Source organism: Lithobates pipiens, unplaced genomic scaffold (assembly GCF_037356315.1).
Source record: "Lithobates pipiens isolate NorthernLeopardFrog02 unplaced genomic scaffold, aLitPip1_a1.2 Scaffold_23, whole genome shotgun sequence".
In the NCBI taxonomy this organism is placed as follows: Eukaryota; Metazoa; Chordata; class Amphibia; order Anura; family Ranidae; genus Lithobates; species Lithobates pipiens.
Window position 1 is genome coordinate 103,450,280 of NW_027507785.1, and position 26,846 is coordinate 103,477,125.

Consider the following 26,846-nt stretch of genomic DNA (forward strand, 5'->3'; position numbering starts at 1 on the left):
AGAAAAAATGAAGTACCTATGTATGTGTTAGTCTTGATTATGTATGCAGTGTGTATGTGTATTGCATGTATGTTGTATGCAGTGTGCATGTATATTGTATGTTATTAGCCCCACCCACCACTCTGCCCTCCATGCTCACGAATTCTGACTTTTAGAAGTCCCTAGATATGCATATTAAGCTACTTTATCCGTCCTACACTGTCCAGTTGATATCTGGTAAAGCCAGATGCATTGGCGGCTGGTACTCCATTTTTTGATGTGGGGGCAGATCCCTCCACACCCACCCCACCAGGTCCGCACTTACCCTACCAGGTCCGGGCAGCTTCCCCGGCTTCGGCAGCTTCTCCCCTGGCCAATCCAGTCTTAAGACCTACTTCCTGTCCTGATTGGCCAGGAGGAGAAGCAGGAAGACAATAGCGAATGTTGATCTGCTAATGTCACAAGTGGGTGGGCTCGGGGGTGTAGTCTTCTGCGCCCCGATCCAACATTTTTGAAAGCAATTAGAGCCTCAGGCTCCAATCATGTGCTTCAAAAATAAAAATAAAAACTCATAGAAATCTATGCATCTGGCACGCTGCATGGAGATTAGGGGTCAGCACATGGAGATTAGGGGGGCGGCGCCCCTGCGCCCCTTATTGACCGGCCGCCGCTGACCAGATTTAGTCTCTAGGTGCACTGCTCTTTCAAATAACAGTTTCTGCAAAGATATAGAACTGGCACATGATCTTTTCAGATATTAACAAGTTTCACTAAACCCATGTGAGCTACTGATTTCTTGCATCTTTATAAACTCATTAGATATGCATGACTTTAACAGGAAGATTTGATTTGTACTTTATCCAGAATCCCTATGCCTTAATATGAAACAAGAGGAAAAAACACACTTTGAATGTAACACGTACTAAATTGCAGTCACAAGCCATTACCATGTGGTCCCACGACTTGTCTAAAATAGCTATATTCTAAATGCTAATTATATATTGACAGAAAGGGCTCCTACAAGTGGGCATGAAAACAGCGCCCTTCATGTGTGATATAGAGCACAACCAAATAAAAACTTTGTGCTGTGCCAGCTCATACATGCCTGCTTTATATTGCATTGGCCTGAAAGGGGCTGCAATTGGCCATATCAATTCATTGCTTGCCTACAGGGAGAGCATTCAGAGAATAGGAAAATGCCTCCTATGTTAACGCAAGCGCTAAGTGCTTTCCTGCATTCTGCACGCATTTGTAAAAACTCTTAAAGAGTAAGTCCAGTTTTGTTGAGAAAAAATTATTCCCCTTTGGGTGATCTGTGTACATTGCAGGTATTTTAACAAACTTTTTTGAAGATTCCTACCTGTATCTGCTCTAAAGAAATAGCTTTTTGTTTCTGTGTTCATGTGCAAAGCAAATCTAATGGTAGCGATTTTATAATTAACAATCAGCTGCTGCACTTGCAGGGTCATAATGAGGAAAGTGGTAGGGTCTGCATCCTCTTATAGGTGATTTGCCTATGGGAGTTTTGCAACAAAAATGAAATTTCTGTTGCGGGGGATGCCCAAAATCAGTCTTGTAACTTAATGCAGACTTCTCAGTAAATCAAAGAGCCAATCACACAAGCAGAAATGCCTTAGTTGCCATGTTGCATTGCATTTCACAGAAAATTACAGCTTTGCATATTGAAATGGAAAGGTAATTTTAATGCTATTCCTGTACAATATGATTTGTGTAACAATTGTATATACTATATTATTTTATTTTATTTGCTTTTATTTGCTTTTAATTATTTTTCCCCACGAAAGTGGAGTTACCCTTTTAACCACTTCAGGACCACCCACAGCATATGTACTGCGACAGGGCAGCCCGGCTGCGCAAAGTCACGTACCTGTACGTCATTTTGTGAACGCAATATGGGGAACGCAACGCCAAAGCGCTGCTCCCACTGTGATTGGACTCAGCAGAAGCCAATCAGTGGGTCCATCAACTGCGATGGCCTCCAGGACTCGCTGATCATTTGGAGGACAGGCAGAACGGCGGTCTGCCTATGTAAACAAGGCAGACTGCTGTTCTGTCAGGGAGTAAAAGAGAGATCTTGTGTTTCTGCTAATCAGAAACATAGATCTCTCTTTTCCTCCAGTGTATCTATCCCCCCACAGTTAGAAAGCATTCCCTAGGAGCACAATTAACCCCTTGAGCGCCCCTGATGTTAACCCCTTTCGTGCCAGTGTCATTTATACAGTGACGGTGCCTTTTTTGTAGCACTAATTACTGTATTGGTGTCACTGGCCCCCAAAAAGTGTCACTTAATTTTATATTTGTCCGCCACAATGTCATAGTACCGCTAAGAATTGCTGATAGCTGCCATTACTAGTAAAAACAATAAAAAAATAAAAAGCCCATAAAAATATCCCATAGTTTGTAGATGCTATAACTTTTGGGATTTTTTTTAACCAAAAACTTGTACCAGAACGCATATTTGCCTAAATCGATGAAGAAATTTGATTTAAAACAAAATAATTATTGGGTATGTTTCATAGCAGAAAGCAAAAAATACTGTTTGTTTTTATTTTTCAAAATTGTCGGTTTTTTGATTTATTAAAAAAATAAAAATCAAATACCGCTGTCCTGCCTCAGCCTGGAAGAAAATTGGGACGAGACTGGCCTGGGATCCGCGGAGAGAGGCGCCGGCCTAGTCCGTCCTCGGCCGCCGTCGCCATCTTCCCTGCCCTTCATCCTCCTCCACCACTTCAACGGGGGACCTGGCAGTGGATCTCCCCGCCATCCGGACTGCCCTACTCCGTGCCCGGTAAGGTCCAGAGGCCCGTGGGGTCGCCGGGATTGTCTGCCGCGGATGCGGCCTAGTGCGGCCTAGTACAGCCAGCCAGTCCCCGCTCTTTCCTACAACAGCGCCCGGCGGGAGGACGCCGCGGCCGTCTTCCCGGCCTCCACCCCCCTTAGTCACGCTAACGGAGGCCCTCCTGGTGGGCTGCACGGCTCCCCTTGCCACCTGGTCGGCCCTAGTCACTAATGGGGGACCTCTGGAGGTCCGAGGGGCCCCCGGGACTGTCTGCCGCGGATGCGGCCTAGTGAGGCCTAGCAAGGCCCAGTGAAGCCTGCCAACTACCACACCTCTCTGCCCCAGCACCTGGCAGGGGGCCCACTCACTGGAATCTGGACACTACAGCTGCCATCCTCTCCCCCCACGCTCCAAGATCCCAAGACAGCTGAGGAAGAGGCGGTGATTGTGAGCTCCACGGTCCACAGGTGAGGCACTGTCTTAGCCCAGGGGGCCCTTGCTTTCCCCAGACCTCGCCCCACTGTGTTCTGGACACTCTCCCCATCCCCACGGCTCCACGGCCCTCTCTCCGACCCGGCCTCCTCCTGGGTTCAGGCCCTTCACAGCCTGACTACCGCCCTAGTGGGTTAGAGCTCCAGCTAAGGCCCCTTCTCCAGGCTACACTTGGCTTGGCCTCCGCCATCTCCGCTCGGAGTCTCCGTGGCCCCCCCCCCCCTGGTCTGGGTGAAATTGCTTGACCATCAAGGCAGACGGCTACGGTCAGTTCACGGGAGTCATCTATTCACCAGTCAGCTCTCCCTACACAGCCTCTTCAACAAGCCCCTAAAGAGACATACCCCCCTTCTCCTGAGACTTTCATAATTTCAGTTGTTGGAATCAGCGCAAACTAGCAGAACTCATGGGCGACTAACAACGCTGACACCATGTCTTAGTATGGCTTAATATACCGCTCCTTTCCTAAGGGACCCTGCACCGCTTCATAAGCTCTCACATACACAGGGTCATTATCAGCTGCCCCCCGGACCCCTCCGGATACTACATGGGCAAAGTTGGTTTTCAAAAGAATATATATCAAGGCTTTATCCCGCCATCGACCTCCCGTCCTGCACACGTCATGGAGCGATACCTACACAGATCGCAATCTCCAGCCTTACACACGCTGGCAGAACCACTAGAGGCCACCGACTCCCTGCCCTCCACACCTAGTTCTCTTCACAAAGGTGGCTCTACCCAGCAAACAAATCCTGCCGAAGCAATTACGGTAACGGTCCTGGACCTGAAACTACAGACACTCCTACAAGATTTGACACGCAATATAGCTACAGAGGTTGGAAAGCTTGCTCGGGAGCTTAGGGGTGAGATCGACCAGCTTGGAGAGCGTACTGCCACTTTGGAATCTAAATTTGATGAGAATGTGCAATACATGCACGTATTGGAGGACGAAAACGCATTTCTTAAACACACAGTCTCCCAAATACAACTACAACAAGAAGATTTGGAAAATAGAGAACGTCGCTCAAACGTGAGGATTCGTGGAGTCCCCGAAACAGTCAGTGATAAGGAGTTGCGGGTATACTTGCTTGATCTGTTTGTCACTCTGGCTCCGCACATACCAGATATCGATTGGCGTCTAGACAGAGCCCATAGATCTTTGGCCCCTAAACCTCCTCCTGGATCCAATCCATGGGACATTATAGTCCGTTTCCACTATTATGACAGCAAGGAAGCTTTAACTGCAGCCACACGCAATAAAAATCGCATCGACTTCAAAGGCTCTAAGATCCAGATCTTCAGCGACCTTTCTCCCATCACCTTGGCCAAAAGGCGCAACCTCCGACCAATCACTGCACACCTCCAACTACACCAAATCCCCTACAGATGGGGTTTCCCTTTTCGGCTGTCAGCATCCAAAGATGGCACACAATACTCTATCAGAGAATTGCATGAATGTGAGGCCTTCATTCGCAATTTGGGCCTCCCACCTGTCCCGGAAGAGGACCTCCAACTCCCCCCGCCCGCTCTGGCCCCCAAACCTCTCCAAGCCCCTACGGCAATTTGGACCCCAGTTCGTCGGAGACATCAGAGAGGCTTCTCCACACCGCAACGCCCCAACGTGCCTAAACAACCTGCCTGAAGTTCCGGCGCCTGTCCGAATTGCACCTCCTTACCCTTGGTTTCCAGGAACCTATCGGACCTCTTCAGGAACTCTTCGGGGAACATCCCCCTAACTTTAAATCTCTCCCATTTCTGTAGTGCTCAACGAGCCTCCTCCCCCCCCCCCCCGCGGGGCCCCTCCAGCTGGTATTGTACTCCCAGTCGATGGTGGTATGTCTGACCACTGTTCAAATGTTAAGAGTCCGAGGTTAATCATTCTTTGCGGGAGCGGTACATAGTTTACCACTCCAAATGTTTGTTATGTCCCTTTATAGGTCCAAGGTATTCTGCCTTGGCTCCCTGAAGATTTTATATCCTTCAGGCTTTCAAGATACATGTTTTATGTTTTTTGTTTTTTGTCTCTTCATTTTTGTCTCTCTATATTTTACTCAGGTTATTTTTTTCAATTTTTCAAAGTTTTTACCAGGTCCTTTTTTGACCTGTCCTGGTTTTTATATGTCGCTGCAGGTTGTAAACTTGACATACAATTTTATGTTACTAGGAAATGCTGATGTGTATATGCCTCTTCCAGACCTCCTTAGATCAGAGCACTCCAACCACATGTACCAGATTCCAATATCATCTGCTAATTATTCCATGAATGTATTATGGCTCTAAAAATATTTTCCTGTAATGTTAAGGGCTTGAATTCCTTAAGAAAACGCTGGCTAGCCCTGCGGGAATTCAAATCCTCAGGGGCTGATGTGATAATGGTTCAGGAGACGCACTTCCGCCCAGAGGGCTCATTTAAATTTGCCTCCAAGCTGTACCCTACTGTTTTTATGGCCTCCAGCCCATCTGGGAAGGCTGGAGTAGCCATTTTGATTAAACGTTCATGCCCTATATGGATCCTTGCTTCGATCCTAGATCCCCAAGGTCGGTTTATACTCCTGAACTGTTCTCATCTGAACACCTCCTTTACCTTAACTAACATTTATGCCCCTAATACGGGACAAATTGGCTTCCTCACTAGAGTATTGGATCGGCTGCGCTCCTTCTCTCAGCCTTTCGCAATCATAGGTGGGGATTTCAACATGTGTATGTCCCCTGGTAGGGATAGATTAGCACTCTCTCAACAAACCCGTCCCTCCAAACTCTTAAACTGTCCACCTCCTTTCGCAAACTAATCCGCTCCCACAATCTCTTTGATGCATGGAGAGTGAAACATCCCACCCATCGCCAATACACCTTTTTCTCCCCCCCACATAAATTGTATTCCCGACTGGACCACTTTCTAATAACTGCACCCTTGCTACCCAATGTGGTATCTTCTGAAATAGAGCCTATCACGTGGTCTGATCACGCTCCCATCACTCTCAATGTGACGCTCCATAACGCATCACCTAAAACTTGCCACTGGAGACTGAATGAGTCTCTATTGCGACATGCTGAAACCAAAGATAGACTGCTCAAGAGACTGGAGGAGTTTTTCCATCTCAATGTAGGCTCCATTTCAGATATATCTACTGTGTGGGAGGCCCACAAGGCAGTTTTTAGGGGGGAGTGCATCTCAGCTGGCTCACGTCTGAAGCGGGACTCTGTTAGGCTGAGGGTGGAGCTTGTGACCCAGCTGCAGGTCGCGGAGGCGCGGTTACTCCGCTCCCCTACGGTGGATCGCTTGCGTGCAGTGACTACTATTCGCAACCACATAAAGGCTATAGACGCAAAAGACATTTCAAAATCAATGTTATGGTCTAAGCGAAAGTTCTATGAGTTTGCAGACAAACCACATAGGATGCTTGTCCACAAACTTAAGCCCCGGCCCTTTTTATCCATTCCTGATTATATAATGCAATCAGACGGTACACCAACGCACTGCCCTCAGACCATGTCCGGAGTATTCAGAGAATATTATAACAAACTTTACAACTGCCTGAACACGGGCACACAGGATCAGTTCCCACAAGACAGGTTGGACTCCTTCCTATCATCTATTCACCTCCCAAAACTCTCACCAGAGCAACGCTCCTCCTTAAACCAACCTATCTCCAATGACGAACTAGTTGACGTAATTAAACAGCTCCCCACACATAAGGCCCCAGGACCAGATGGCCTTCCATACTCCTATTATAAGACGTTCCTAGAATCCCTGTCCCCACACCTGCTGACCCTATTCTCCTCACTGCTCCAGGGCATAATACCACACCCCTCGTTCCTACATGCAGTCATAACCACTATCCCTAAACCAGATAAGGATCCTTCCCTCCCTGACAATTATCGTCCCATAGCCTTATTGAACTCTGATTACAAAATCTTTACCAAGATTCTAGCGAACAGGCTCTCTCTACTGCTGCCAGCGTTGATCCATAGAGATCAGGTGGGTTTCGTTCCCACAAGACATGCGGGGGACAATACCCGCCGCACAATTGACCTTATAGACCTGCTTACTAAAACTAAAAACCCCGCTTTGATACTCAGTTTAGATGCCCAAAAGGCATTTGACCGCCTTAGCTGGCCATTTATGTTTGCGATACTAAACCACTTTGGATTTTCAGGCCCCTTTATTCACGCCCTCCAAGCCCTATACTCGAAGCCCACCTCCCAGGTACAACTCTCCTCCCATCTGTCCCGTCCGTTTTCCCTTAGCAACGGTACGAGACAGGGTTGCCCTCTATCGCCATTGCTCTTTATCCTCAGTCTGGAACCCCTAGCTGCGGCTATACGGGAATGTTCAGATATTAAAGGAGTCTGCCTCCGCAACGCAGAATATAAAATATCCTTATTCGCGGACGATGTCCTCCTAACTCTCACCCACCCGCACACATCCCTACCACACCTTCACCACCTACTATCCACTTTTGGTAGCCTCTCGGGTTTCAAAATTAATGATACTAAAACCGAAGCATTACCTGTAAACATAACCCCGTCCCTCTTATCCTCGCTTCAAAGTAAGTATAATTACCACTGGTGTCCTCACTCACTTAAATACCTGGGGGTTCGCATTACTGCTTCCTATGATACTTTATATAAGGCCAATTTCCCCCCCCTGTTCTCAGAAATTAATCGCTTGCTGACATACTGGACATCTCTCCCCCTATCCCTGTTGGGCCGAATCAATGTCCTTAAAATGTCTATCCTCCCTAAGTTATTATATTTGTTTGAAACTCTACCTGTGGCTATCCCTATGTCACAGTTGAAATCCCTTCAAAGGAGAAGCCTCCGTTTTGTTTGGAATAACGCTTCCCACAGGTTAGCGGGGACAGTGGTCCTGGCTCGGAGGAATAGGGGGGGGCTCGGAGGCCCAGATTTCATTAAATACTATTATGCCACACACCTGAGAGTTCTTACCTCCTGGACCTCCCGGAAGGCCCCAAATAGATGGTCAGAAATAGAAATGAGTGTTACAGCCCCGGTACATCCTTGCTATATGCTTTGGCCTTCTACTGCCCTTCATATGCCCCAATTACGGCGCATATGCCTAGCTCCCATGTTGTTCACGTTGAATATCTGGAAAAGGTGCAATGACCGCTTTTCCCTATCCTCACCGTGTCCACCGCTTTTAAATATCCTATTTAACCCAGACATCCCAGATAGCCTGTCCTATGATCGTATGCTACCATGGACCCAAGCGGGACTCTTTCAACTCCGACACTTTGTTAACCCGGCGACACGCCATTTATTGACTTTTCCCACCTTGCAAAAGCAACACCAGATCCCCCAAAGGCTTCTACATTCATACTTACAGATCAGACACTTTTTCTCTATCAGGTCCCCCTCTCTGACTCTGGACAAACCCACAGACTTTGAGAGCCTATGTGCTAAGGGTCCTTACGAACCCAGACACGATATTACATGACGCCATACCTATGACGGTGAACACCCACCACTACATGAGGAAATGGTCTCAGATTCTACAACACGATATTTCCCTGGTGGACTGGGGGAACATATGGGAGCACACTTCCAGAATATCTCGATGTGTGACCCACAAGGAAACTGCTTACAAAGTTCTAATGCACTGGTATAGGACTCCAGATATTCTACATGCCCGTAACAGGTTAATTTCGAAACAATGCTGGAGATGTGGTGGGGAAGTCGGCTCTCACTACCATATTTTTTGGGACTGCCCCCTAGTCCACCAGTTCTGGCTCCAAGTCCAAAATCTGTTAGAAACACTGGCTGGCACTCCTATTCCCCTGACGCCCATGCATTATCTGCTAGGCCTCCCTTTCTCTGGTATTTCTAAGGCCTTGCGCAGATTGTTGTCCTTTATCTTATTGGCTGCTAAAAGGGTCATACCCAGGTTATGGTTGTCCACCTCTCCACCTACACTTCCGCAATTGATCACCACTGTAGCTGACATACGCAGAATGGAACACTTGACGGCCGTAGTGGAGGATAAGATGCAGAAATTTTCTAAAATTTGGTCAACATGGGATGAGTCTACATATGGTTCTGATGGGATTGCTCCTACTTAGATAAACCTGGATACATACATGTCCCCGAGAGAAGGTCTGAAATCTATTTTTTATTTTTTTTCCTTAAAGCTCTCTTTGATGTTACATAGTCTGTTTACAGATTCTGTCTATAACCCCCTTAAAGATACGGTGGAAGATCACTACTTTAATCACATCGCTATGCCTTTATATGTTTAGATTTTGTATGCCTTGTAATCAAAGTATACCTGCATTTTTGATACGTTAATATTCATATCTCATGTATATTTTCTTCTGTATGATGTTGAAAATTTAAAATAAACAATTACAAAAAAAAAATCAAATACCACCAAAAGAAACCTCTTTTTGTGGGGAAAAAAGGACATACATTTTATTTGGGTACAGGGTCGCACGACTGTGCAATTGTCAGTTAAAGTAACGCAGTGCCATATTGCAAAAAATGGCCCGGTCAGGAAGGGGGTAAAACCTTCCGAAGCTGAAGTGGTTAAGGGCTAACACACATGTATATGTGTACTTTCTGCAATTAAAGAAATCAGAACTAGAAGAATAAAATTTGCACCTCAAGTACTTGTGTCATACTGTGGGGTAGACTTATTAAAACTGGAGAGTGCAAAATCTGGTGCAGCAGCGCATGGTAGCCAATCAGCTTCTAACTTCAGTGTGTTCACTGGAAGCTGATTGGTTTCTATACAGAGCTGCACCAGATTTTGAACTCTCGGGTTTTAGTAATTCAACCCCTCTAAGTCTCTTCTGCAATAAAGTCTCCTTAACCTTCCTCCTCGAGATGGCTACATACACAGCTCAGTGTACATCCTCGGCACACGTCACCGCTGGGGGAATGAACGCTTGTGCGCATGCGCAGGGGTTATGTTATCCTAGCCCAGCCAAATAAGATGGCCAAAGACACCGAACTCAGAAGAAGCCAAGGACAAGATGTGGGCACCAGAGAGGGAGCTTGCAGACGCTGCATCATTTAATGGGGTTTCGTTTTCTTACCAACTACATAAAACAAAAGAACAATTCTATTCTTTTTTCCAATATATTTTTTATTCTATTTTCCAATATATTTTTTAGCTAAGAAATCCAAACAGAAGAAACAATCTCACACTTACCAACCTGGTCCAACGCAGTATTATAGTTTGAAGTTGAACTCCAGGCAAATCCTTTGGCAGATTTTACCTCTGTCCATCCAATTTTGAGATTCTTGAGGGGAAGGGGACTTGATTTTCCTCTGTTGCAGTTGAATAACACTTAGAGGCCTCTTCCCAACCCTGTGAATGGTCAGAAAGAGAAACAGCAGACTGATCAGCTCATCTATTTGTCACTCTGCTCTCATCTACTATCAGCATATTTCTTGAACTGCAGCAAAACTAATTGCCCCCTCCCCCCCATACCAATCCTTCTTCCCCTAGCCAGAATTCTGTTATACATGGACTGCAAGAGTGTTATACAATGTGGTACAAAGTCCATTTTAGGTAAATACCGTATTTATCGGTGTATAAACATGCATTTTTTCCCCTTTAAAATCAGGGGAAAATCATGGGAGCGTGTTATACACTGATCCCTGCTGAGGGAAGAGGAGCGAGCACGCTGAATTATCGTAGATAGAGCCGCGATATCCTGTGTACCTGGCACTCCATCACTTACAGCCACGCCTCCTGGCCCCACATTGGGCCACTGTTCTGTCTATCATATGAGCAGGGCTAGGAGGCGTGGCTGTGAGTGACGGAGCGCCGGGTACACAGGAGATCAAGGCTTTGTGTAATTCAGCGGTGCTCGCTCCTCCTCTTCCCTCGGAGACAGCAGGGATAATCCAACACTGGCGAGGCTGCAATGATGGCAAAGGGGAGGCTGCAGATGGACACTGAACAGGGTGCACTGATGGGCAATTTAGAGGCTGTAAATGGGCACTGAGCAGAGTGCATTGATGGGAATTTTAGAGGCTGCAGATGGGCACTGAGCAGGGTGCATTGATGGTAAATTTAGAGGCTGCAGATAGGCACTGAGCAGGGTGCATTGATGGGAATTTTAGAGGCTGCAGATGGGCACTGAGCAGGGTGCATTGATGGTACATTTAGAGGCTGCAGGTAGGCACTGAGCAGGGTGCATTGATGGGCAATTTAGAGGCTGCAGATGGGCACTGAGCAGGGTACATTGATGGGCAATTTAGAGGCTGCAGATGGGCACTGAGCAGGGTGCATTTATTGAGCTGTAACCCTAATTTTGCTTCAAAGTTCTTTATTTAAAATGATTTTCCTTAAACTTCCCTCCCAAAAATGGAGTGCGTGTTATACAGTAATTATTTGCATTAAAAAAAAAAAAAACATTTTAAGGGTTCATACAGGGCGCATTCCGGACATACACTGCCAGTATTTTTGCCTATTTGTGCACCCAGGACTCAAGGGTGTTGGCATTAAGCCTTGACCAACAGCCTTTTACAAATGAATGACAGGCTGACAGATACAATGGCTGTATGCCTGTGAGTGCACATCTGAGTGGTTATATGAACACAGGGACAGAAAAACAGCCCTGGACACAAAATATGCTGAATTCTGGCAATGTACGCTTGATTGCGCCAGTGTGCACAAGCCCGTAGATGTAATTAGTTTTGCTTTTTTTTTATATCTGCCTGGAGTTTAGTTTGAACACAATTCCCTATTATGGACTTTGCGGATATATTTTAGCCAACATTTGCCATATATTGAGCTTTTCTACATGGTGCAGTCCATCCACAACAGGCAATCCACGTTTAGGCTGGCCATACACTCAACTAATTTTGGCTTTTTCCTGATGAACCAGACAAAATACGTTATGTGTATGGCCTTGCTAGCCTGCTACCACCTAACGTCCTTGGACTGAGAAATCTAAGAAATAAGACAGGAACCTTGCCAGCTAAAGAGCGGCTTCATTAAAGCGGAAGCACCCGTTGTTCAGGTATTCTGAAGAATATTATAGCCCAACAGAGGGATTCATCGGTATGAACTGTAAAGTGTGTCAAGATGGCCATAGATAGATAGATAGAGATTCTTAGAAAAAGTCTTAGGAACATTTTGCACAACATTTTCAGAACATTCTCAGAAACATTTGTTTGATGTTCAAAAGATTTTGTTTCCTTGTAACATTTGATTTTAGAATGAATGGACTTTACCAAACGAAAACCACATACACTGTTAGAAATTTGTTTGTTTAACCACCTCAATACTGGGAACGTACTGCCTGCCCAGGCCATTTTTCAGCTTTCAGCACTGTCACACTTTGAATGACAATTGCGCAGTCATGCTACACTGTAACCGTGTGACATTTTTATAATTTTATTCACACAAACAGAGATTTAGTTTTTCTTCGTTTCTGTCAGTAAATTTTGTAAATAAGTAATGTTTCTCCTTCACTGATGGGCACTGATGGGCACTGATTAGGTGGCACTGAGGAGGAGGCACAAATATGCCTCACTTATGGGCACTGATGGGCACTAATTAGGTGGCACTGAGGAGGAGGCAAGAAAATGCCTCACGTATGGGCACTGATAGGTCACACTGATGAGCACTGATAGGCGGCACTGGTGGGCACAGATGGATGGCATTGATGGGCTGCAGTTTCATAGTTAGTAAGGTTGAATAAAGACACCAGTCCATCCAGTTCAACCTGAGTGAGTGTCTACAATTGTCCCTATCCCTGTACATTGCACACTCATGTCAGTCTCTACCCTCAAGGAGCCCACAATCCAAGGACCCCATTCATACACCAGGGCCAATTTTTGACAGAAGCCAATTAACCTACCTGCATGTCTTTGGATTGTGGGAGGACACCAGAGTACCTGGAGGAAACCCACACAGGCACAGGGAGAACATGCAAACTCCAGGCAGGTAGTATCGTGGTTGGGATTCAAACCAGCGACCCTTCTTACTGCTAGGTGAGAGTGCTAACCACTACACCACTGTGCTGCATTGATGGGCACCAGTGATGGGCACCAGTGATAGCTAGCACTGGCTGGCATCACTGATGGCCACTGATTGCTGGCACTTGTGGGCACAGATTGGCGCCAATTGTGGGCACTGATTGCTGCCACTTAATTGTAATCAAGGCACTGATGATCAGTGCCTTGATTACATCCCTAGATGTCCTCTTTGAGGAGATGCCACTGATCGGCTCTCCTCTCCTCACACTCTGTCAGTGTGAGGCGAGGAGCGCCGATTACCAGCATCTCCGTGTTTACATGTGACCGGCTGTGATTGGACACAGCCGATCACATGGTTAAAGAGCCAGGGCTGCGGATGCTTACACAGACCTTGGGCACATGAGAGCGGTCATTCTGGAGGGCCGTCATATGACGTCCACTAAGAACAAGAGCCGTGCCGCCCAGCTGTCATTTGATGGCTGGTGGGCAGGAAGAGGTTAAGAAACATTTTCCATTCTGCTTTGAATTTTCTCATCACTGCATTCAAAAACGAATGTCGATTTGACCCCACTAATGATTAGAAAAGCAAACAAACTTTCTTAGAACATTCTTGTCCCAAGAATTTTCATTCAGAATTCTACTCGTCTATGAACAGCTGTAGTAGGAATCTGTAGCTTGAACAAAAAAACCCTCTCATTGTATGCCCAGCCTAAGCTATATTACCTGATCTTCTTACATCACCTTGGTAGACCTCCTTTCTGCAGCCATTACAAGGCCATTACAAGGAGGTCTCAATTTCTCTACCTGGATAGCTTTTCATATCCCTGTCCAACAATCAAATACTGACATGCACCAAACATTGCTCGGCAAAAAACAGTTGCCATAGGATATTGTTATTATTATACAGGATTTATAGAGAACCAATAGTTTGCGCAGCGCTTTACAACATGAGGGCAGACAGTACAGTTACAATACAATTCAGGAGGATGGATGGAGGGATGAAAAGGTGTGCAGAAATCCATCAAGTCATTGAATCTCTACAGAGACGAAGGATAAACAAATACGTATACATTCCGATGTTTGAAGCCAAGATTATCTTGAACAGGTCTGTTCAGGTGGTCTTATTCCCATAGAGTGGAGACGTCACACCACACACCCTCCCGGATTATAAAATAGTATTGAGGAACATTCCTGCACGTATACAAAAGTTTTGTATTCTAGATTTTTTTCCAGATGAAGATGGCTACATGATGGTTTTCACGGCTATTCGTGGACATATAAATCTGATACTCCAATGGGACCTACTACAAATGGACCTTCGAATTGCAACTATTTTACCGAAAAAATTCTTTGGGTTCATTACATATATTCATCCAGAGGCAGGTTAAGAGAGTATAGGACCCACCACAAGGTAGCACCTTTATTCCCCCACATGCCTTCGATTGACACTAATAAGGATCACAGTTGACACAAACCCATTTGCACTGTCTGTACTGGTGTGGCTCACCCCATCAGACAGCAACAGTCTACAAGTGCATTATTCTTTGTCAATTGTTCTTTCCTGTGGGTTTTCTGTTGGAGAATGAAGGTTGTAACTTGGACCCCTGGACTAGGATGTCCTGTGGATAGTCTGATTCTATATGCATCTTCTGGAGCCACCAATAAAGTAACAGGCACATGTCTGCATAGACATTAAACTGGTAAACTAAAACTATAATCCACATGGAGTATGGTTCTGTATACAGTGCATCTCAAGATCCTCAAAAAACATTAATTTAGCATGCCCACATGCAGTCTGCATATTAGTAATCGAATTTATAGTAATCGAATTTATATTTTTTATCTATATCATCACTACCTATAAGATCTGATCAAATTTGGGCTTATTTATCATTGCGCTAGGAATTAGGAAAGTGCCCAAATCAGAGGCGTCGCTAGGGGGTGGCTATTGTGGCTTTAGCGCAAAATCTGGGGTCCATAGCCCCCAGTCTCTTCCTGCAGGGTCCCTGCCTAACCAGCGGCCCGTGGCCGTGGCGGGCAGGCTGGCTGCATGAGAGAGGAGAGGAGAGAAGCGAGAGGGCAGACGAGCAGAGATGACATCATCTCTCTCCGACCGTTCCACATCAGTGCTCTTCACAGGCGGGCCTCTTCAGTCTGGGAGCGAGATGCAGAGAGATGACATCATCTCTCACTGCCCGACCCGTCCTGCCCTCACTAAATGGACCAGTGCTGCCAGCCTGCCACCAATACAATGACAATGCACATTTGGTGGCACTGGCTGGTATGGCAAGTTACAATCCACATCGGTTGCCAAGTGACAATCCACATCTGGTGCCAGGTGACGTGGCAAGTGACAATCTGCAAATGGTGTCAGGAGAGGTGGCAAGTGACAATCTGCAAATGGTGGCAGGTGACGTGGCAAGTGACAATCTGCAAATAGTGGCAGGTGACCTGGCAAGTGACAATCCACATCTGGTGCCAGGTGACAGTAATCTCTAGTTTAAAGCGTTACTAAAGCTGCTCTCGGGTACAACGCTGGATTGAGTTCAGGCTCAGGTAAGTATTTAGGCAGGCTGGCGGGGGGGGGGGGGGGCAACATGAAAGGTTTGTTTGCTTGTTCTGAACAACTGGAAGTGAATGAAGGAAGTGAAAGAAGGACATTACAAGTTGAAACTTGTGATGAAAAAACTGTATTGTATTACAGATGGATTATAGGGCCATCAAGTAGTGGATGTGTATGGATTATTTTCGGAGAATAAGGATTTCACTTTAACCCCTTGCCAACCAGCGCACATACGTCGGCACAATGGCACAGCTGGGCAAATGGGCATACAGGTACGTCCCCTTTAAAACGCAGCATAGTGGGGGTGCACGCACCCGCCGCTTACTCTGTGAGCATTCCTGTGGGTCCCGCTGACTCGATGTCTGCCGGGGGCCCGTGATCGTTATACGGAGTGGCAGAACGAGAAGATGCCTATGTAAACAAGGCATTTCCCTGTCATCAGGAGCAGTGATCTCTGTCATGTTCTAGTGAGACAATCCCCCCTAGAGTTAGAATCACTCCCTAGTACACACTTAACCCCTTGATCACCCCCTAGTGTTTAATCCCTTCCCTGCCAGTGTAATTTACACAGTAATAAGTGCATTTTTATAGCACTGATCGCTGTATACATGACAATGGTCCCAAAATAGTGTCAAAAGCGTCCGTGTCTGCCATAATGTCGCAATCATGATAAAAAAATAAAATAAAACCGCAGACTGCCACCAATACTAATTAAAAATAATAATAATTATATTAAAAATGCCATAAATCTATCCCTATTTTGTAGACACTATAACTTTTGCGCAAACCAATCAATATCCATTTATTGTGATTTTTTTTTACCAGAAATATGTAGAATACATATCGGCCTAAACTGAGAAAGACATTTTGGGGGGATATTTATTACAGCAAAAGGTAAAAAATATTGTTTTTCCTTTTCAAAATTGTCGCTCTTTTTTTGTTTATAGTGTAAAAAATAGAAACCGCAGAGGTGATCAAATACCACCAAAAGAAAGCTCTATTTGTGGGTAAAAAAGGACGTCAATTTTGTTTGGGTACAATGTCGCACGACCGCACAATTGTCAGTTAAAGCGACGCAGTGCCATATCGCAAAAAGTGCTCTGGTCAGGAAGGGAGTAAGTTCTTCTGGGGCTGAAGTGGTTAATATCGGCTCATGATGTTATCTTTGAGGCAACATGTTAAAACAATAAATGTTCATCTATTTTTTAATCACCTGATATTGACAAATATAAATCAATCATCTTTAAACAGGACTGAGCCATTAAAGTAAAATCGGATTATTATGGGTTGCTGTATTTTACAGATCCTTATCACTCCTTGTGATGCATTACTAGATTAATGTATAGTATTTGAAGACATTATTCTAATATTACAAAAAATAAAGGTGTCAACCCCAGTAACACAAAGAACCTGCACTTAGCTTGTGTTTACTCTCGTGATTTAATTGTGCTCCCGCTCCCTATTCCTAGACACCAGTATAAATGGATCTAAGCCGGTGCACCTGTTTGCTCACTCTCTACCTCTAGAATAAACACGAACCTGACTGTCAAGGAAAAAACCTGCTCGACGTCCTAATCATTCAGTACAGAAAAGAATGTGACATCGCAATCACTCGAGAACATCGCAACTCCAAGACATCTGCAGCTAAAGAAAGGAAATACATAAAAAAACTCCTGATTTTACATGATTTTCTTAGCATAGGTCATATATGTTAATATGACTCCCAACAATTATTTCCTACGATAACAGTGGCCAAATATGAGCGTATTTTTGAGCGTCAGGAATTAAAAAAAAATTCTTGACCTTGATCTGTTCATAGATTACTGACACAATCTGGGAAGGATCAACGTGTGGTCAAAGGGATTTACCAACCCCTGGACTTCTTAGGTGCTTTCCCCCCTTCCACGTGCCGTTTGGCACTCTTCAACTGTTCAAATGCACCCTTGTTCTCTTACTTATTTTCCTAGCCATATATCCTTATGCCCCGTGCACATGGTCGGACTTTCCCACGTCAAAATCCGTTGGATTTTTTCCAATGGATTTTGCCCCAAACTTTTCTAGCATACACACGGTCACACAAAGTTGTCAGAAAATCTGATCGTTCTGGATGTGGTGATATAGAACACGTACGACGGGACTATAAAAGGGCCAGTAGCCAATAGCTTTCATCTCGTAATTTATTCTGAGCATGTGTGACACTTTGTCCGTCGGAATTGTCTACACACCATTATTTGAATTTTGAATTTGAATTTGAATTTCAATTTAAACAATAGGATTTTGTTGTATAATTTTAGATCCAGCTCTCAAACTTTGTGTGTCGGAAATTCCGATGGAAAAAGTCAGATGGAGCTCACACATGATCGGATTTTCCGACAACGCGGTCCGATAGTCCTTTTTCCATCGGAAAGTCAAACCGTGTGTACAGGGTATTAGAGTGTAAGCCCAGCCTGGACAATAATCCCATCGTATGTTTTTGTTACGTGTGTACTTGTTTGAAACACTATGTAGAGCACCTCAGCAGATGATGGTGCTATAGAAAAGAATAATAATGAAAATAAAGCAATTCGATTTTCGATAAGCCAGATGACACTTATGCATTTTTAGACACACATCAAAGGGCACCTTTGCCGTTTGGGCCACCAGTGGACTTTTTTAGACCTCTTCTATCTCAAACAGTTTAGCATCTTCCTGGGAACTTCGTAGAGGGTCCAGGATGGGGACCCCATGGCATTGACAGCGACCTTTAAAATTCTGTGTGGGGACAGGATGTTCTCTATCTGTGCCTATGGAAGGTTGCATAGTTTTAATCCACAGGATTAATGCAACCTAAGCAGACGTAAGTCATTTTGTTTTCTTTTTCAATATAGTCGAGTCACTTCCTACATTGTGAGTGTTCTCCCACCTCCCACCTTTCTTCTCCGGTGGACACTGCAAGTTGCCCCATGGACCTGCATCCAGCCTCTTGCATTCGAACCCCTTTGACCTCCATGGACCACCACATCCTAGATCCCAAAAATAATAAAAGCTACTTACAAGTGCTGATTATCACTCTCCTACAAGAGACAACTGTTAAATGAGATTGTTGAACTGCTCGAGTCTTGCTAATCTTGGACTATATATGTGTTCCCTGATGGATCAATCAGCTGATGATTTAGGCAATCTTAAGGTAGTGTCATAAAGGAGTGTAGGGGTTAATAACTGAACAGGAACAGTTAGGCACCATCGCGCGTTTCTTTTTTTTGCATGTTTGTCTCATATCGAAAATGAAGAGGTTACTTACATTACGAAAACTCTGCTATGACAGAATACAACTTTGGAAATGATGTAATATGTCGTATTGTATTGTAATTTATTCTGTCTTTTCTGAGCATGCATGGACTTGGTCTTCCTTTTTTGTATGAACACTGTACTGATTAAGGCCTGGTTCACACCTATGCAGGTTGCAGTTTGCATATTCCGGGTGCATTTTGCTTTTTTTATTACACATTTTTGATCCATTGAAGTTTATGGAACCAAAAACCAGAAAAAAGGCCCTGGCCATTTCCATAAAATACATAAATGTGAATGTGACTCATAGGAAACCATGTTAAATGAACTGTAGTGCGTTTCTGCAAAACTAAAAACAAGCTAAAAAATGCACAGGTGTGAACCAGGCCTTAACGAATACCATACATTCTGGTATTGTATGAGAATTTTTTTGTCGGATAATGTTGCATAAACTGTTGTGATCGGCTCTCGAAAGCTGTCCACTAACAATCAGTTTAGGTTATAATCGCATCGACAGTCGTGTTTTTTGTCCGATTTTCTGATTGTGTGTACTAGATCTTGAGATCTTACTTGTAACTATCTGAATGCTGGTGTATTGTACAAGAATTTTTTTTCTCGGATAATGTTGCATAAACTGTTGTGATCGGCTCTCGTAAGCTGTATACTAACAATTAGATTATTTTATTTATTTATTTATCTATTTCAGGTACTTATATAGTGCTGTCAATTTACGCAGCGCTTTACATATACATTGCATGTTCACATCAGTCCCTACCCTCAAGGAGCTTACAATCTAAGGTCCCTAAAACACATTCATACATACTAAGGACAATTTAGACAGAATCTAATTAACCTACCAGTATATCTTTGGAGTGTGGGAGGAAACTGGAGTACCCGGAGGAAACCCACGCAGGCACAAGGAGAACAGGCAGGTAGTGCCGTGGTTGGGATACAAACCAGCGACCCTTCTTACTGCCAGGCGAGAGTGAGAGTGCTATCCACTACACCACTGTGCTGCCCTAGATTATGTTACGACCGCCTTGAAAGTGGTATTTTTTTATCTGATTTTCTGATTGTGTGTACTAGATCTTGAGATCTTACTTGTAACTATCTGAATACTGGTGTATTGGGTGCCGCCAGTGACTATTAACACTGTTCACTTTGCATTATACAGACCCTATATACCCATTGGGATCCATTAAGCCAGTGGTCTCCAAACTGTGGTCCGTGGGCCAGATGTGGCGCTTTGGTTGCCTTTATCTGGCCCTTGGGGCACTATTCACCCCCCTGATATGAGACACTATTCCGCCCTCTGACACCAAAAATGGGGCAAAATTCTTGCCGCTGGCATCAATAATGGGGTGCCATTTCTCCAACCGATACCATCAATGCGGCACTATTCCTCCTCCCAATACCAAAAATAGGGCGCTATGTTACTCCCATTGATGCCAGAAAAATGTTCTAATCCCAGTGGCCACATTCCGGCCCCCCCTAAAGTCTGAAAGACAGTAAACTGGCCCTTTGTTTTGAAAGTTTGGCGACCCCTGCATTAAGCCAACCCACACTATATTCCAAGCTCCACAAGATGGACTTTGACAATATTGGAAGCTTCACAGACTTCTGTATTTAATCCATATTTTACAAATTACGTATCGTTACTTATTGTAACAAATTGCAAATTGAATAAACCACTTGCTTTTCACATATTACAACATTTTTACAGGTTAACAAGTCATTGAACCCAGTGCGTCGTTTATTTCCTGCCTGACGATATTTTATTGCAACATCTCGTGATGGGACCTTACGGTGTCCTGAGAGCAGACTGTCTGACACTGCACATGCGATGCAAAAGTGGGTTCCCCAACACCACTTACTTCCCAAATCACGGCACATCATGTGACCTGACAAATGAAAGCTCTGCAAAGAAAGTCTTGCTGACTCATGACAAGAGTGTGATGTGTGACGACAGCCCCGAAAAAAGGGTTTTAATTCTTGTGTCAGATTTTGTAACAGATTTACAGCACTCTGCGCTACCGTCTTGATTGGGGTGATTTCAATTACGGTAAAAGTTACAATTATAATGTAAAAACAGCAATCCTATTAGAGTTTTAAGATTATTATTTAATATTCACAGATAAGTAAACTAGAATTTTTAATACCTTATTTAGCCTCATCAATATCTACTAATACAATTTCTAGGCTTATTAAAGAGCAATAATCACTAATCACAGTGCAACAATAAAATTTCCGTTAACGACATTCTGATCTACAAATTAAAACGGGTGAAGGCACTTTGCAGGCCGCTATAAGACCCATTCATTATGTTACGCAACAGTTAAAAAAACAATAGTTTGTAGTTAACCATAAAATTTGAAATACATTATCATTATGCAGCTGAAGACCCTAATCTACATATAGTATGTAGCGCAGTAACTAGTCTACATCCTCGCTTCTAATACATCACCAATTTAATTGATTTGGCTGCCGACTCTACTACATCAAACACTGAACTTCAGTCCGGCTATGCTATATAGTAAGTCTTCTTGTATCACAGAGATAACGTTTCAGGCTAAACTATCACAGGTCCAAATTTTTCGCACACAGTCCATTTTGAACCTATCCTACTGCCTTGGGTTAATATCTAAGTGGACCTTCCAATGAGTACCACCCAAGGTTCTAACTTGTCTACAGAGCCCAGTCTCTGATTCTGTCCAATCAACAGCAACAGGTAAGATAGAGACAAGAGATTTCACCAGGGCATGGACTCCCCCCTCCAAAGCATACAAGTCTTGTGTTACTGGTAAGAGAAAGTGAACTTTGGTTACCTGCACTGGAAGGGAGAGCTCAGCTTCAGTCAATCAGGCCCATAAAATCAATCTCTAACATCCACATCAATGTACATAAGGGCTGGTATTTCTAGTTTGTACATTGCATGCAGCCCAGGCCAAAGTCCCCTGTGCCATCTATGCTAATCTTATCTTATGCAGATCTTATGCTGCGATTGTACAATATTTTGCACATGTCTAAAATGTCTGGCATGTTATATACTGCCTAGCCTAAAATCATATATCATGTGCATCCTATATTGTTGAGTCTAAACAAGTAAAATGTTTTGTATACTGTCTAGTCTAAAAATATACATCATATAATGATCAGTTTAAAAAAAGTATATCATATACTGTCCAATCTTAAAATGTACATCACATACAGTCCAGTCTTAAAATGTACATCATATACTAACCAGTCTAAAAATTTACCTCATATACTGACAAGTCTAATAATGTACATCATATACTGACCAGTCTAATAATGTACATCCTATAATAACCAGTGAAAAAAGTGTATATCATATGCTGTTCAGTCTTATACTGTACATCATATACTGCCCAGTCTTAAAATGTATGTCATATACTGTCCAGTCTAATAATGTACATCATATAATAACCAGTGTAAAAGTGTGTATGAAATATTGTCCAGTCTTAAAATGTACATCATATACTGCCCAACGTTGAGTTGCATCTTGATATAGGGTGGTCTTACCCCGTAGGGTCCCGACGCATTTACAAACGCATACTAGGGCCAATTTATAGACAGGATCTGATTAACCTATCAGCATGTCTTTGGAGTGTGGGAGGAAAACTGAGTACCCGGAGGAAACCCACACAAGCACAGGGAGAACATGCAAACTCCAGGCACATGGTCGGGATTTGAACCAGCGACCCTATTGCTGCTAGGTGAGAGTGCTACCCACTACATCACTGTGCTGTTAAAATGTATATCATACACTGTCCAGTCTAATAATGTACATCATATAATAACCAGTGTAAAAGTGTGTATCATATGCTGCCCAGTCTTAAAAATGTACATCATATGCTGCCCAGTCTTAAAATGTATGTCATATTCTGCCCAGTCTTAAAATGTATGTCATATACTGCCCATTCTAATAATTTACATCATATAATAACCAGTGTAAAAGTGTGTACCATATACTGCCCAGTCTTAAAATGTTCATCATATATTGGCCAGTCTAAAAATGTATGCCACATACTTTCCAGCTAAAAAAGGTATAGTGTCCAGTCCAAAAATGTATATCATACACTGTCCAGTCTAAAAATGTACATCATATAATAACCAGTGTAAAAGTGTGTATCATAGGCTGTCCAGTCTTAAAATGTATGTCATACACTATTCAGTCTAATCACTTTACATCATATAATAACCAGTGTAAAAGTGTGTATCATATACTGCCCAGTCTTAAAATGTTCATCATATATTGACATACTGTCTAGTCCAAAAAAAAAAGTATACTGTCTAGTCCAAAAATGTACATCATATTCTGACCAGTCTAATAATGTACATCATATAGTGATCAGTCTAAGGATCATATACTAAATAATACATGCCCACTAATCTAAAATTTCCTGCATGCAATATACGACTAGTAATCTGAACTTTCCCTGATCAATACACCATCCTTGGCAGTTGTTTAAAGGTGACCACACACATATTGATATGATCATACAATCACTCATTCAATGCGACTAAAGTGATTAAATCAAATAAAGATTGCAAAGCAAAGATCCTGCATTCAATAATAGTAAACTCTCAATCAATTTCAACTCTGATAAGTCGCATGGCTATGGCAGAATTTCATCGATTGCCTAATATCTGCGTTTTCAGGAAAACCAGTTGCAATTCAGATCAATTAAGCGATCAGTTGCGTTTATAACCAAAAGAACATATTTTTGATCAATATTTTCAGCCCATCACAAAAAAAACATGTGTGCATCGTTCAATGACAAATTGCTTGTTTGCATCTAAATCGCTCGCCACCATAAAGCTGGACACACACAATCAGATTTTCATTTACCAGATTATATCTATTTACCAACAACTATGCAGCATGGTGAAGTAAATAACAATCCATCCTGGCAGAGCTCACAGTTGCTGGTAAATGATGATCTGACGGTCCGGCTTGGTGAAATCTCCTAGCAACATCATCACCATGAGCGGTTGGCATTCAGAAAGCATGGGCAGAAAGTTTGTGCAGAGATCCCACTTGCTGCTCTCACTGACCTGCACAGTATGATGAGAAGGATTCAGGCTTGCAGCTCTCAGTGATGTGCCATAGGAAGGAGGACCCAGGCTTTGGGGGTGATAGTGTCCCTTTAAAGCTGCAGTGACAGCTGTCAGATGGAAGTGAGGCCACTCAAGGCTCTGTGTGTCTGATCACTGTGTCTGCAATGTTGTGTCAGGAGCCTTGTCACTGCCCTCTCCCTCCTCAGATCCTCCCTCTCTCCTCCTCCTCCTCCTCTTTCTTCACAGTGTGAGTGGCAAAGAGTAACATCATCCCCACTGAGCAGCACTGATCACTCTTCACACTGATACAATGTATCAATCATTCATTGTCAATGGAACCAGATTGTGGGTCACACTGCCACCTGCTGGACACTAGGATTCCTGGGCTGGTGCTAATGTCCTGCAGAAGATCAGATAGGCAATACTTATTAAACAGAATTATTATTATTATATAGCGCCAACAGTTTACACAGTGCTTTACAATATAAAAGGGAGACAATACATTTGTAATACAATAAAATACAAGAGGATTAAGAGGGCCCTGCTCAGAAGAGCTTACAATCTAATAGAATTATTCATTTACATGTTGAGCGATTTCTTCGCAGAGAATAATCGCTGCTACAAAAAAGGCATTTTTTTTTTACTAGCGGTTACATTGTTAGCGACGCTCGCGATTTGCTACAGAATTGGATTGTGCTCTGCTACAAATCGATCGCTCTCCTCCAACGATCTGTAGCTCAGCATAGCGAATGCTGAAACACTCCATAGACAAGCATTAAGCCCCCATACGCACTATGAGATTTTCTGCTGATTTTTGTCTTCAGATTTACCAAAACCATGTAGTGCGAATTTGATTGCATACAAATTGAACCTCCTAAGGTTTGACCTCATATTATATGGTTTTGGTAAATCTAAAGGCAAAAACCAACAGTGTGTATGGAGTTCCAGGCTTATTAAAAGTCAGCGGCTACAAAAAGTGTACTTGCTGACTTTTAATAAACAGACACTTACCTGTTGCGCGGTCCATCGATGCGGCCGTACGGGGTGTCGCTCCTCTCCGCTGGCGCCTCCATTGCCACATTGCCATGCGTGAGTTGCACTGCGCTCCCGGAGTGGACAGGCGATCTCCTGGGATCTGGCGCGTGACCCAGGAGGTCGCCTAGAGGGAGGGGCCGCCTAAGGCGAAAGGAGGAGTCGCCTTGGCGGTCCCTGGGCAGAAGGAGAAAGTGGGACAGGAAGTCCCCCTCCTAAGGAAGCCCCCCCCCCAAAAAAATGACTTGCCAAATGTGGCATCTAAGGGGGCGAGGGGTGCTTAAAGCAGAAGTTCCATTTTTGGGTGGAACTCCGCTTTAATGCCCCGTACACACGGTCAGACTTTCCGACGGAAAATGTGCGATCGGATTTTGTTGTCGGAAACTCCAATCGTGTGTGGGCTCCATCAGACTTTTTCCGTCGGAATTTCCAACACACAAAGTTTTAGATCTGGATCTAAAATTTTCCCATAACAAAATCCGATCGTTTAAATTCCGATCGTGTGTAGACAATTTCGACGGACAAAGTGCCACGCATGCTCAGCATAAATTACAAGACAAAAGCTATTGGCTACTGGCCTCTTTATAGTCCCGTCGTACGTGTTGTATGTCACCACGTTCTGAACGATCGGACTTTCCAACAACTTTGTGCGACCGCGTGCGTGCAAAACAAGTTTGGGCCAAAATCCGTTAGAAAAAATCTGACGGATTTTGTCGCTGGAATGTCCGATTTTGTGTACAGGGCATTCGAGTCTCATTCAGACTCAGCTTGCTGTGTGTGTGGGGGGAGGGGGGGGGGCACTCAACAGGAGGGAGGGGCCAGGCACACCTAAGAGGAGGATCGGGGCTGATCTGTGCAAATCCACTACACAGCTCAGGTAAGTATAACATGTTTGATATTTTTATAAGAAAAAAAAGAGAGACTTTAAGAGCCACAAAATACCTGCCAAAGACTCCCACTGCCATTAATGAGATCTTGTAAGCAGAGAGAGGGTGTAGGGCCAAGGCATGCTGTGTGTGTCTATGCATGCACACAGCCAAGACTGGGAATGCACCTGCATGTCTGCCCCATAGCAAGTGGTTTCCTATGGTGGTGCACCGAGAAGAGGAGCCAAGATCGCCAACAAGGGACCCCAGAAGAGGAGGTTGGGGGTCACTCTGTGCAATACCATTACACAGAGCAGGTAAGTATACCATGGAGTTATTTTATTTAACAACTTCAGCCCCGGAAGAATTTACCCCCTTCTTGACCAGAGCACTTTTTGCGATTCGGCACTGCGTTGCTTTAACTGACAATTGCGCGGTCGTGCGACGTGGCTCCCAAACAAAATTGACATTCTTTTTTTCCCATAAATAGAGCTTTCTTTTGGTGGTATTTGAACACCTCTGCGGTTTTTATTTTTTGCGCTATAAACAAAAAAAGTGTACATTTTGAAAAAAAACGCATTATTTTTTACTTTTTGCTATAATAAATATCCCCCAAAAATATCTAAAAAACTATTTTTTTTTCAGTTTAGGCCGATACGTATTCTTCTACATATTTTTGGTAAAAAATCACAATAAGCGAATATGGATTGGTTTGCGCAAAGGTTATAGCATCTAGAAAATAGGAGATAGTTTTATGGCATTTTTATTAATTTTTTTTTAAATGGCGGCGATCTGCGATTTTTTATTGTGACTG

The 26,846-nt window shown here is 43.8% G+C and overlaps 1 protein-coding gene across 3 annotated transcripts in view; it reads right to left on the minus strand.

Moving 5' to 3' along the window:
* The window catches only part of PPARG (peroxisome proliferator activated receptor gamma), a 110,926-nt gene extending 86,607 nt beyond the window's left edge, over positions 1 to 24,319 (minus strand). Inside the window, exons 1-2 of one of the 3 annotated variants that reach the window (XM_077452117.1) lie at positions 24,132 to 24,319; positions 10,447 to 10,601 (exon numbers count right to left, since the gene is read on the minus strand). The gene's annotated coding sequence lies outside the window, so the exon portion shown is untranslated. Of the gene's footprint in view, positions 1 to 10,442; positions 10,602 to 24,131 lie in introns of all 3 variants that reach the window. The other 2 variants (XM_077452116.1, XM_077452118.1) reach the window with 2 other exon arrangements.
* Positions 24,320 to 26,846: the final 2,527 nt, after the last annotated feature.